The following is a 10276-nucleotide window of genomic DNA, read 5'->3' on the forward strand; positions in this document are numbered from 1 at the left end:
CATGGGGTGACAGAAACACTGTGCAAGTCACTCACATTTGAGAACAAGAATTCTGCAGTGTGAGAAGTACTGGGAGCACAGTGGGGGTGACTTTCTGTCCCTTGCCTCTAACCCCCTTTCCTCTGTTTCCTGAATGTCAGCCTCCTAGACCAGTTCTCCTGCCTGCAGCCAATCTCCCTCCCATCCTTGGATGGAGCAGACTGCCAAACTTTCACCTTCTTAAATCACTCTCCTGCACAATAACCTTCATCAGATCCCCACTGCCTGGAACATATAACTTGGACTTTGAGGCTAGAGAGTTTGTACTTTACCTGCCCTTTGTCAGATGTGCCCTTTCCACACCCTCCTTCCATGGGGGCCTTTCTGTAGCTCTCCCACTCAGCCAGGTTGCTTTACTGTGTCTTCTAACATGCTTTCTCCATTCCCACCTCTGATCCCACCTCCTGTCTCATTCCTCTGCTTAATATTCTTTCCCCTCCCGACAGACTTCTGCCTGCATTTTGAGGTCTGAATAAAAATCCCACACCTTCTCTAGGCCTTCTTTGTCCACTTCTGCCAAAATAATTTTTCCCTCCCTTGAGTCTTTCTGGCTTATGCAACCCCCACACCCAGCACGCACACAATGTGAAATGAATTTAACCATGCTCCTGTATCCTACTTGCTGAACACTGCAACAGAAAATCCCACAGTTATTCGGTTTTATACCAAGACCAATTAATGATCTCCAACTCCTGCTAAGCCCTTAGCACTGCTCAACGTTCTTTTATATGCTAGTCTGGTCAGCTGCTGTTCCCTTCATTTTCTCATAACACTGTTGCAAATTTGTCCACCATTCTCAGCGTCTCTGTGGATATCCTCTTTCTCCAGTGATGACCTTGCTGCAGACATTCACAGAAATTACAAGTCTATTCAACATTAACCAATTCAATTTCCTTTTCTTGCATCAAAAAAAAAAAAAACATATCTTAATCTGTAAATCCTTGTACGTCCTTTCCTTTTGGGACAGAAACGTCTACTTCTCTACCCAATATCCAGTTTCTTCTTCCTTACTAACAGAACCTTACTTTTTTTTTTTAAGATTTATTTATTTATTTGAGAGAGCGAGAATGAGAGAGAGAGAGTACATGATGGGGGGGGAGGGTCAGAGGGAGAAGCAGGCTCCTCGCTGAGCAGGGAGCCCGATGTGGGACTCGATTCTGGGACTCCAGGATCATGACCTGAGCCGAAGGCAGTCGCTTAACCAACTGAGCCACCCAGGCGCCCCAGAACCTTATTTTTATAGAAGCAAAATCTAGGGATACATTCCTCAGCCCTCCTTACACCTAGAAGTGGCCAGTAAAAAAGTAAACAGAAATCCTTAGGTGGGGTTTCAGGACAGTGCCTTAAAGGAGCTGGACTCAGCTGGGAGGTCAATTCTTTTTTCCTTTCCTCTTTTCTCTTTCTGCTTCCCTGGAACTCAGTTGAGATGGCTAGACTTCCAGCAGACATCTTGGACCATGAGGTGACCTTAAAAACGTAAAGAGCAAAAGGTAAAAAGGAACTTGGGTCTCAAGAGTACCTATCTTCAGACTTGTTTGCAGTACGGGAGACAAATTATCTGCTATCTATGTAAGGTATAATTATTTTGACTTTTTATTATGTGTACCTAAGACTAATTCTAACTGATAGGCTTTCAGTGACAGAAAAGGTGGTTAAATCTGCAACGACGTGGATGGAACTGGAGGGTGTTATGCTGAGTGAAATAAGTCAGAGAAAGACATGTATCATATGACCTCACTGATATGAGGAATTCTTAATCTCAGGAAACAAACTGAGGGTTGCTGGAGTAGGGGTGGGTGGGAGGGAGGGGGTGGCTGGGTGATAAACATTGGGGAGGGTATGTGCTATGGTGAGCACTGTGAATTGTGCAAGACTGTTGAATCACAGATCTGTACCTCTGAAACAAATAATGCAATATATGTTAAGAAAAAAGAAGAAGAAGAAGAAGATAGCAGGAGGGGAAGAATGAAGGGGGGGAATCGGAGGGGGAGACGAACCATGAGAGATGATGGACTCTGAAAAACAAACTGAGGGTTCTAGAGGGGAGGGGGGTAGGGGGATGGGTTAGCCTGGTGATGGGTATTAAAGAGGGCACGTTCTGCGTGGAGCACTGGGTGTTATGCACAAACAATGAATCATGGAACACTACATCAAAAACTAATGATGTAATGTATGGTGATTAACATAACAATAAAAAATTTTTTAAAAAAGAATGTTAGGGCTTATAAATTCTCTCCTGAACTATTTTGAAGTATAAAATAAAATTAATCTTATTCAAAAAAAAAAAGGTGGTTAAATCTCATGTCTTGTGCTCCTGATATTATTCCTTTGTAGTATCTGATTCAATCAATTAGCTCTCCTCTTGCCTTTCTTGGTAGGTACCTTCCTCAAAGCCTATAATCAAACTTAAGTCTCTAAAGCATTAAAAAGAAAAGAACAAAAGAAAAAAAAAGGGAAAAAAGGAGAAAAATAGAAAACAATTGCTAAATCCTTTATCCCACTGTAGGTACCATGCTGCCTCTCTTCTTTCTTCAGCCACATTTCTCAGAGAAAGAGTGAATATTTCCTCTTTCCCATTTTTCTCTTCCTTCCCCACTCATAGACTGAAATCTGGCTTCACCTCATGCCACATCAGTGAACTTGGTCCACTGGATGTCACCAATATCTTGCCATTTGTCAAATCAAATCACTCCTTTCCCATCTTCATTCCATTTGACCACTCTTCACTGACAAAGATTGTTTTTAAGCCTCTTACAATGTTATCTTCTTGATTTTCTCCTTTATTTGATAATTCTTCTCAGTAATTTGCTGATTGGTCTTCCTCCACCTATCCCTCAGAGTGAATATTAACCGGTTTGTTGGCTAGAACCCTTCGCTGGGTATACATACTATTGGGTGGCCCTGCCCTTTGCATCTATGGCTTCAATTACTGATAACTCTCAAACTCTCAAACTTCCACCTCCATCCCAATCTTATCTGTTGAGATATCTAACTATATAGTCATGGTCTATATAGAATGTCCCAAAGGCACCTCAACTTCAAATTCAACAGATCCAAAATAACATTCATTATGATTCCCTCAAAACCTTTCATTTTTATGTATTCTCTGCCTCAGTCAAAATCATGTCAAATTGGCACCTTAAGAAGCACCCTAAACTCCTCTTTTTTCCTTACTCCCCCTAGCTGATCAATGAACAAATCCTGGGAATTCAAACTGTTTAACATCTGCTTTCATTATTGACTTCCTCTCCACCCCACTGATACTGCCTTGACTCAAGACATCTTTGGCTCTTTCTGACTCTCTAATAATCTTCCTCTTTCCAATCCCATGCTCCCCATCCATCCTCTAGTAAGAGTGATCTTACTAGAGTATAAAACTGCTCATATTGCATCCTTTTATTTATTTATTTATTTATTTATTTTTAGATTTTATTTATTCATTTGACAGAGAGATAGAGATCACAAGTAGGGAGAGTGTCAGGCAGAGGAAGAGGGAGAAGCAGGCTTCCCGCTGAGCAGGGAGCCAGACGCGGGGCTCAATCCCAGGACCCCAGGATCATGACCTGAGCCGAAGGCAGCCGTTTAACTGACTGAGCCACCCAGGCGCCCCATATTGCATCCTTTTAAAAATGGTTTGATGAAAAGAAAAATAAAGAAGGAGTAAATCAGTCTACCTGATATTCAACATATTACATAGCTACAGTAAGACTATGTGGAATCATTAGAAGAAGAGATACACAGATCAGTGAAACAGAATAGAGAACCCAGAAAGAGACCCACGCAAATATGCACAACTGATTTTGGCCAAAGATGGAAAAGTAATTCAATTGAGGAAAGATAGCTTTTTCAACAAATGGTTTGGACCAATTGGACATGCAAAGACCAAAAAAAAAAAAAAAATGAACTTTGACCTTAGGCTTATATCTTACACAAAAATTAACTCAAAGGATCATGAACTTGAACGTAAAGTGTACAACTATAAAACTTTCAGAAAAAAATATAAGAGAAAATCTTTAGGATCTAGGCCTAACCAAGAAGTTCATAGACTTAACACCCAAAGTACTATCCATAAGAGGAAAATTCGTAAACTGGACTCTACCAAAAGTAAAATTTTTGTTCTCAAAGGACCCTGTTAAGAGAAGGAAAATATAAGCTACAGACTGAGAGAAAATACATAAAGTATTTGCAGATCCCAACTCTGACAGAGGACTAATATCTAGAATATACAAAGAACACTACAAATTTAACAATAATAAAACAAACAATCCAATTTGAAAATGTGTACAAGACATTTAACCAAAGAAAACATAATACAGATAGAAAATAAGCACATAAAAAGATGTTCAACATCATTAGCCATCAGAAAAGGCAAATTAAAACCATAATGAGATATCACTACACACCTGTCAGAATGGCTAAAATAAAAAATAAGACAACACCCAATGAGGAAGGTAGGGATATGGAGAAGCTAGATCACTCATACATTGCTGCTGGAAATATAAAATGGTACAGTCCCTTTGGGTAATAGTTTGGCAGTTTCTCATAAAACTTAACAGGTAGTGCTACGGTGAGCGCTGTGAATTGTGCAAGACTGTTGAATCACAGATCTGTACTTCTGAAACAAATAACGCAACATATTTTAAGAAAAAAGAAAAAGAAGAAGATAACAGGAGAGGAAGAATGAAGGGGAGTAAGTCAGAGGGGGAGACGAACCATGAGAGATGATGGACTCTGAAAAACAAACTCAGGGTTCTAGAGGGGAGGAGGGTAGGGGGATGGGTTAGCCTGGTGATGGGTATTAACGAGGGCACATTCTGCGTGGAGCACTGGGTGTTATGCACAAACAATGAATCATGGAACATTACATCAAGAACTAATGATGTAATATATGGTGATTAACATAACAATAAAAAATTAAAAAAAAACTAAACAGGTAACTACTGTTTGAAGCAACTATTATACCGTTAGACATTTATCCCTGAGAAATGAAAACTCATGTTCATACAAAAACTTGAACACAAATGTTTTTAGCGGCTTTATTCATAACAGCCCCAAACTGGAAACAACCCAGCTGTCCTTCAGTGGCTCTTCAATGGCTACCAACTGCCTTTAGGATAAAGGCTATATTTTAGAAGGCACGCAAGGCTCCTCATCGGCTCACTCCTGCCTAACTCATTCTATTCCACTCTATATCACTCAGAGTTCTTAGGCAAACTAAGAAACCAGCTCTGGCTAAATTATGCTGAAAAAGAAGATACTGAAATAATTCAAGCGGTTTTCAGAGTCAACAGTAAAGTTGAAGAACAAGGCTTGTGAAAGCCAGCAGAAATAAAGCTGTGTGGCCATGTCCAGAGTCTTCCCACAAGGACAAGTCAGTGAGAGACTACAACCATCAAGGACATTGGGCACTGCCACTGGTTCCACCACTAGCTCTATCACAGCTCCACCACCACTGGACACTAGATGACACTGTCCCCCCAAAGCATCTCACCCCAACTCCAGCTGTCAGGGTTCAGAGAGAACTTTCACAATGGAAGATGAGATTTTGCCTCCCCAACTCGTACAGTAGGACTTTTCCCACTAGGATGTCCCAGAAAAAAAGACATCCTAGAAAGTGATACAAAATAAAACTAGAAATCTTAACCCCATCTAGTTTTCTTCCAAACTCTAGCTGTGGGCTCATATAAATTTTAAAGTCCCCAAACGTGCCTTGCTTCTCCATACATGTTAACCTTTGCCCACTCCTCTCCTTTTGCCTAGTATGTGGTTTCCCCCAGTTCCTCTCCCTTTTTGAACCCAAGTGTCCTCCAACTCATTTGCCAGATAAACATGGGTGCTTGTGTAAGAGTCGGAGGAAGTGTCTCCCTCCTTAACCCTTTCTTGACCATTATTAAACAGAATTGACTACTTCCTCCGTCGTGTCCCCCACCAGACCCTATAACCATTTCTATCACTGAGCTCATATCTCTCTCACCCAATCAATTCTAACCTCTTTATACACTGATTGTATGTAGCCTTCCTTTGCTTCCCATATCAACATAATGCCTAACACCAAATAGGTACTCAATAATGCATGCTGGGAGTGAACATCATTCATCTAAAACACAGATTGTAATACCTTAAGTCATTTAATATCGGTTTATGTGTAACTGCATTGTTTTCCCCAAGCACATTGCTCTGTCCTTGAAGTTAAGTGTGTGTCTCTCATCTCTTTGCATCTCACGGAGAATCTAGAATGCCATCCTATGCACAGGGGACCTCCCTGCTTCCCCTCTTGCTCGGCCACAAGTCTACTCTCCAAACGGCAGTCCAAATTAGCTTTATAAATTTTTATTTTATTTTATTTTTTGAGGGGGGGAGGGGCAGAGGGAGACAGAGAATCCCAAGCAGGCTCCACGCTCAGCATGGAGCCCAACACAGGACTTGATCTCATGGCCCTGAGATCATGATCTGAGCTGAAATCAAGACGCTTAATCGACTGAGCCACCCGGGTGTCCCCAAAATAATCTTTAAAAGTATTGGAGCGCCTCGGTGGCTCATTCTGTTAAACGTCTGCCTTCAACTCAGTTCATGATCTCGGGGTCCTGGGATCGAGCCCCGCGTCAGGCTCCCTGCTCATAGGAGAGCCTGCTTCTCCCTCTTCCTCTGCCCCTCCCCTTCCTTGTGCTCTCTCTCTGTGTTTCTCAAATAAACAAAATCTTTAAAAATAAAAAAAAAATTTAAAAATAAATAAAAGTATAACTCAGGGGCACCTGGATGGCCCCGTCAGAAGAGAATACAACTCTTGATCTCAGGGTCATGAGTTTGAGCCCCACGTTGGGTATAGAGATTACTTAAATAAATAAAAAAATAAACTTAAAAAAATAAAAATACACTCTGAAAAACAAACTGAGGGTTCTAGAGGGTAGGGGGGTGGGGGGATGGGTTAGCCTGGTGATGGGTATTGAGGAGGGCACGTTTTGCATGGTGCACTGGGTGTTATGAACAAACAATGAATCATGGAACACTGCATCAAAAACTAATGATGTAATATATGGTGATTAACATAACAATAAAAAAATTAAAAAAAATAAATAAATAAAAATACAGGGGCACCTGGGTGGCTCAGTCGTTAAGCGTCTGCCTTCGGCTCAGGTCATGATCCCAGGGTTCTGGGATCAAGCCCCGCATCGGGTTCCCTGCTCAGAGGGAAGCCTGCTTCTCCCTCTCCCACTCCCCCTGCTTGTGTTCCCTCTCTTGCTGTGTCTCTGTCTGTCAAATAAATAATAAATAAAATCTTTAAATAAATAAATAAATAATAAAATAAAAATACAAGTCAGATTTATGTTTTTCAATAGCTTCCCATCACTGGACATAAATTCCAAACTTTGTATCTTTAGGTACAACGCCCTGCTGGCCTATCTCCAGCCTGCCCCCCCACATCATCTCCCCTTTCTCCTTCCTTGGCTCTCTGTGGTCTAGCCAAAGTGGCCATATTTCTGTTCACTGAGGCAACAGCCAAGGCCTTTTTCTGACCAGCAATTTTTTACTCACCATTCTCAAAGCCAAGAAGACTCTTTTCAGACGCTTCACGCAGATGTATCCTTTAGTTTTCAGCCTAGCTCCTCAAAGAGGTTACCCTAACCTCTGAACCTGGCTTCTCTCTCAGAGTGTGCTATTGGTTGAATTGTGTCCCTCCAAAAAGATAAGTTGAAGTCCTACCTCCCAGTAAGTCAGAATATGACCTTATTTGGAAATAGGCTCTTCTTGGCAAAATTCAGTTTCTTCCGCTGGCTCATATACAGCCTGGCACCCTGGGATCTTTGACGTGTTTCATCTTAGCCTTCATCAGTCTCTCATTTAGCCAGCTTCAGTGGGATGAGACACTAGCCTGACACAGGGCAAAATGACAAGAATCTATTAGAACGAACTAAAGAGTATGAAATATGTCATGGAGAGTTCAAGTTGTATATGAAGAAAATGAGGAGGAGGAGGAGGAAGGGATAGCATTAATATCTAAAGCACAAGGTAACAACTTAATTCTAAGTTTGTCCCAGGTTTCTCAGCCAAAGAGTACAATGTTCATTTCAGACTAGAGAAAGAGGACCAGATGTATTTGCCTGAGACTTGAAATTTAAGAGAAAGTTGTGATTATTAGAAGCCAAAATGGACTCAAAAAAAAAAAAAAAAAGGATGCCGAATTAACCTCAATTTCTTTCTTCATATAGAATGGCTATACAAAGGGAAAATTTTTCACTTGCAGCAGCACTTAGGAGCTATCAGAGCAAATGCTGAGGTTTTGTTTTACTGCAACTGGTTGTTAGCAGCTGAAATCTTCACAGCATGAAGGACATGAACTGTGAGAAGCCTGGCTTGGCAGAGGCTTACTGTCCATAACTGATCTCCTGATCAGTGACGATGGACTATGGCAAACGTCAGCCAACACTGAGCACTGGCCTCATTCTGTCCCTATCTAGAGGGCATGTTTTCAGTATTAAAGAGCATAACCAGGAAACCCCATTTCTCACTGTTCAGAAACCATGACTATTCCCTTCAGTGAACTACTCAGTGAATTTCTTTACTGATACGAGTTCCCTTGCTTGCAAGAAAATTAATTCAGCTTTGGAAAAGAAAAAAAAACTCTCTAAAGCTCTTCCTTTCATTCTTTGGCACTATAAAAACACAAAATGGGTGTAATATATCTAGATTTCAGCAAGATACTGAAAAATATTCTAAAGAGATCCACAAAGGGGATTAGATAAAGAACTTGCTTTCCAGAAGAACGGAGTATTCTTGTATATACAATCTCCTAGAAGCAGCTGATATGCCTTTTCTAAAATGGAAATAGGTATCCCTGGTTCATCCGGGTGGCTTGTCCTTGCCTGTTGAACAGATACTTCATTAATCAAGGTTCTCATCTACCCAGCAGCAAAATTATTTCAGCACAGGAACAGCTTGAAGATATTGCAGGTTCAGCTCCAGACCACTACAATGATGCAAATATTGCAATAAAGCAAGTCAAATTATTTTTTTGATTTCCCAGTGCATATGTGTTTTGTTTACACTATACTGCACTCTATTAAGTTTGCAAGAGCATTATCTCTAAAAAACAAAAGATAAAACCTTAATTTAAAAACCCTTGTTAAAAAATGCTAACAATCGGGCGCCTGGGTGGCTCAGTTGGTTAAGCGACTGCCTTCGGCTCAGGTCATGATCCTGGAGTCCCGGGATCGAGTCCCGCATCGGGCTCCCTGCTCAGCAGGGAGTCTGCTTCTCCCTCTGACCCTCTCTCCTCTCATGTGCTCTCTCTCTCTCACTCTCTCTCTCTCAAATAAATAAAATCTTTAAAAAAAATGCTAACAATCATCTGAGTTGTCAGCAAGTCATGATCCCTGATCACAGATTACCATAACAAATATAATAATAATGAAAAAGTCTGAAATATTGTGTAAATTACCAAAATGTGATACAGAGGCACAAAATGGGCAGATGCTGTTGGAAAAATGGTGCTGACAGACTTGATGCAGAGGTGTCACAAATCTTCCGTTAAAAAAAAAAAGTTATATCTGCAAAGCACAATGAAGTGAAGTCCAATAAAATGAGGTATGCCTGTATTTGCAAAATTCTAATAGCATTAATAAAATCCTAACCCAGGGTAGGGGGCAGAATATTGCCATATGTCCAATCAGCATTTTCCAATTAAAAGATATATGCAATAGGTTTATTTCTGTTACCCAAGGTTGTAAAATTTTTAGTCATTACCAGTAACAATTGTACTGGCTCTGACTTATACATACATGATTTTATATAGAAACAAAAAAATTCTTATAATAAACTTTGCAGATTTAGAATATTCATGCCAAGTAATTGGGCAGAATTTCAAGAATTTCCTATTCATCTAGGCCCTTTTTTTTCCCTCTTGATAAATAAGTAGTATACTTGGCATTCTTTTTTTATTATTATTACTGGACTATCTCTAAGTAATATTCAGGTTTCTACTATTCATATTAATGGTTATTGTTTAATTGTCCTCATGTTTTTAAGCATTTCTTTTCATTTGTTTCTTAATTAAAAAAAAAACTACTACCCTCATAAATTCCTACTATTTAAAGTCAAGGTTAAAGAAATATTTTAGTTAACTTCAGACGAAAACCCCCAATAATTTTTCAAAAATAATGAGACTCTAGAAAGGTTAGATTTTTTTTCAAGTGCTTTACATTTTAACAACTAAGCTCATAATTATGTTTTCGTGGTGTTT

This window comes from Callorhinus ursinus, unplaced genomic scaffold (genome assembly GCF_003265705.2).
Source record: "Callorhinus ursinus isolate GAN/ISIS: 27379988/994484 unplaced genomic scaffold, GSC_fseal_2.0 scaffold6, whole genome shotgun sequence".
Classification (NCBI taxonomy): Eukaryota; Metazoa; Chordata; class Mammalia; order Carnivora; family Otariidae; genus Callorhinus; species Callorhinus ursinus.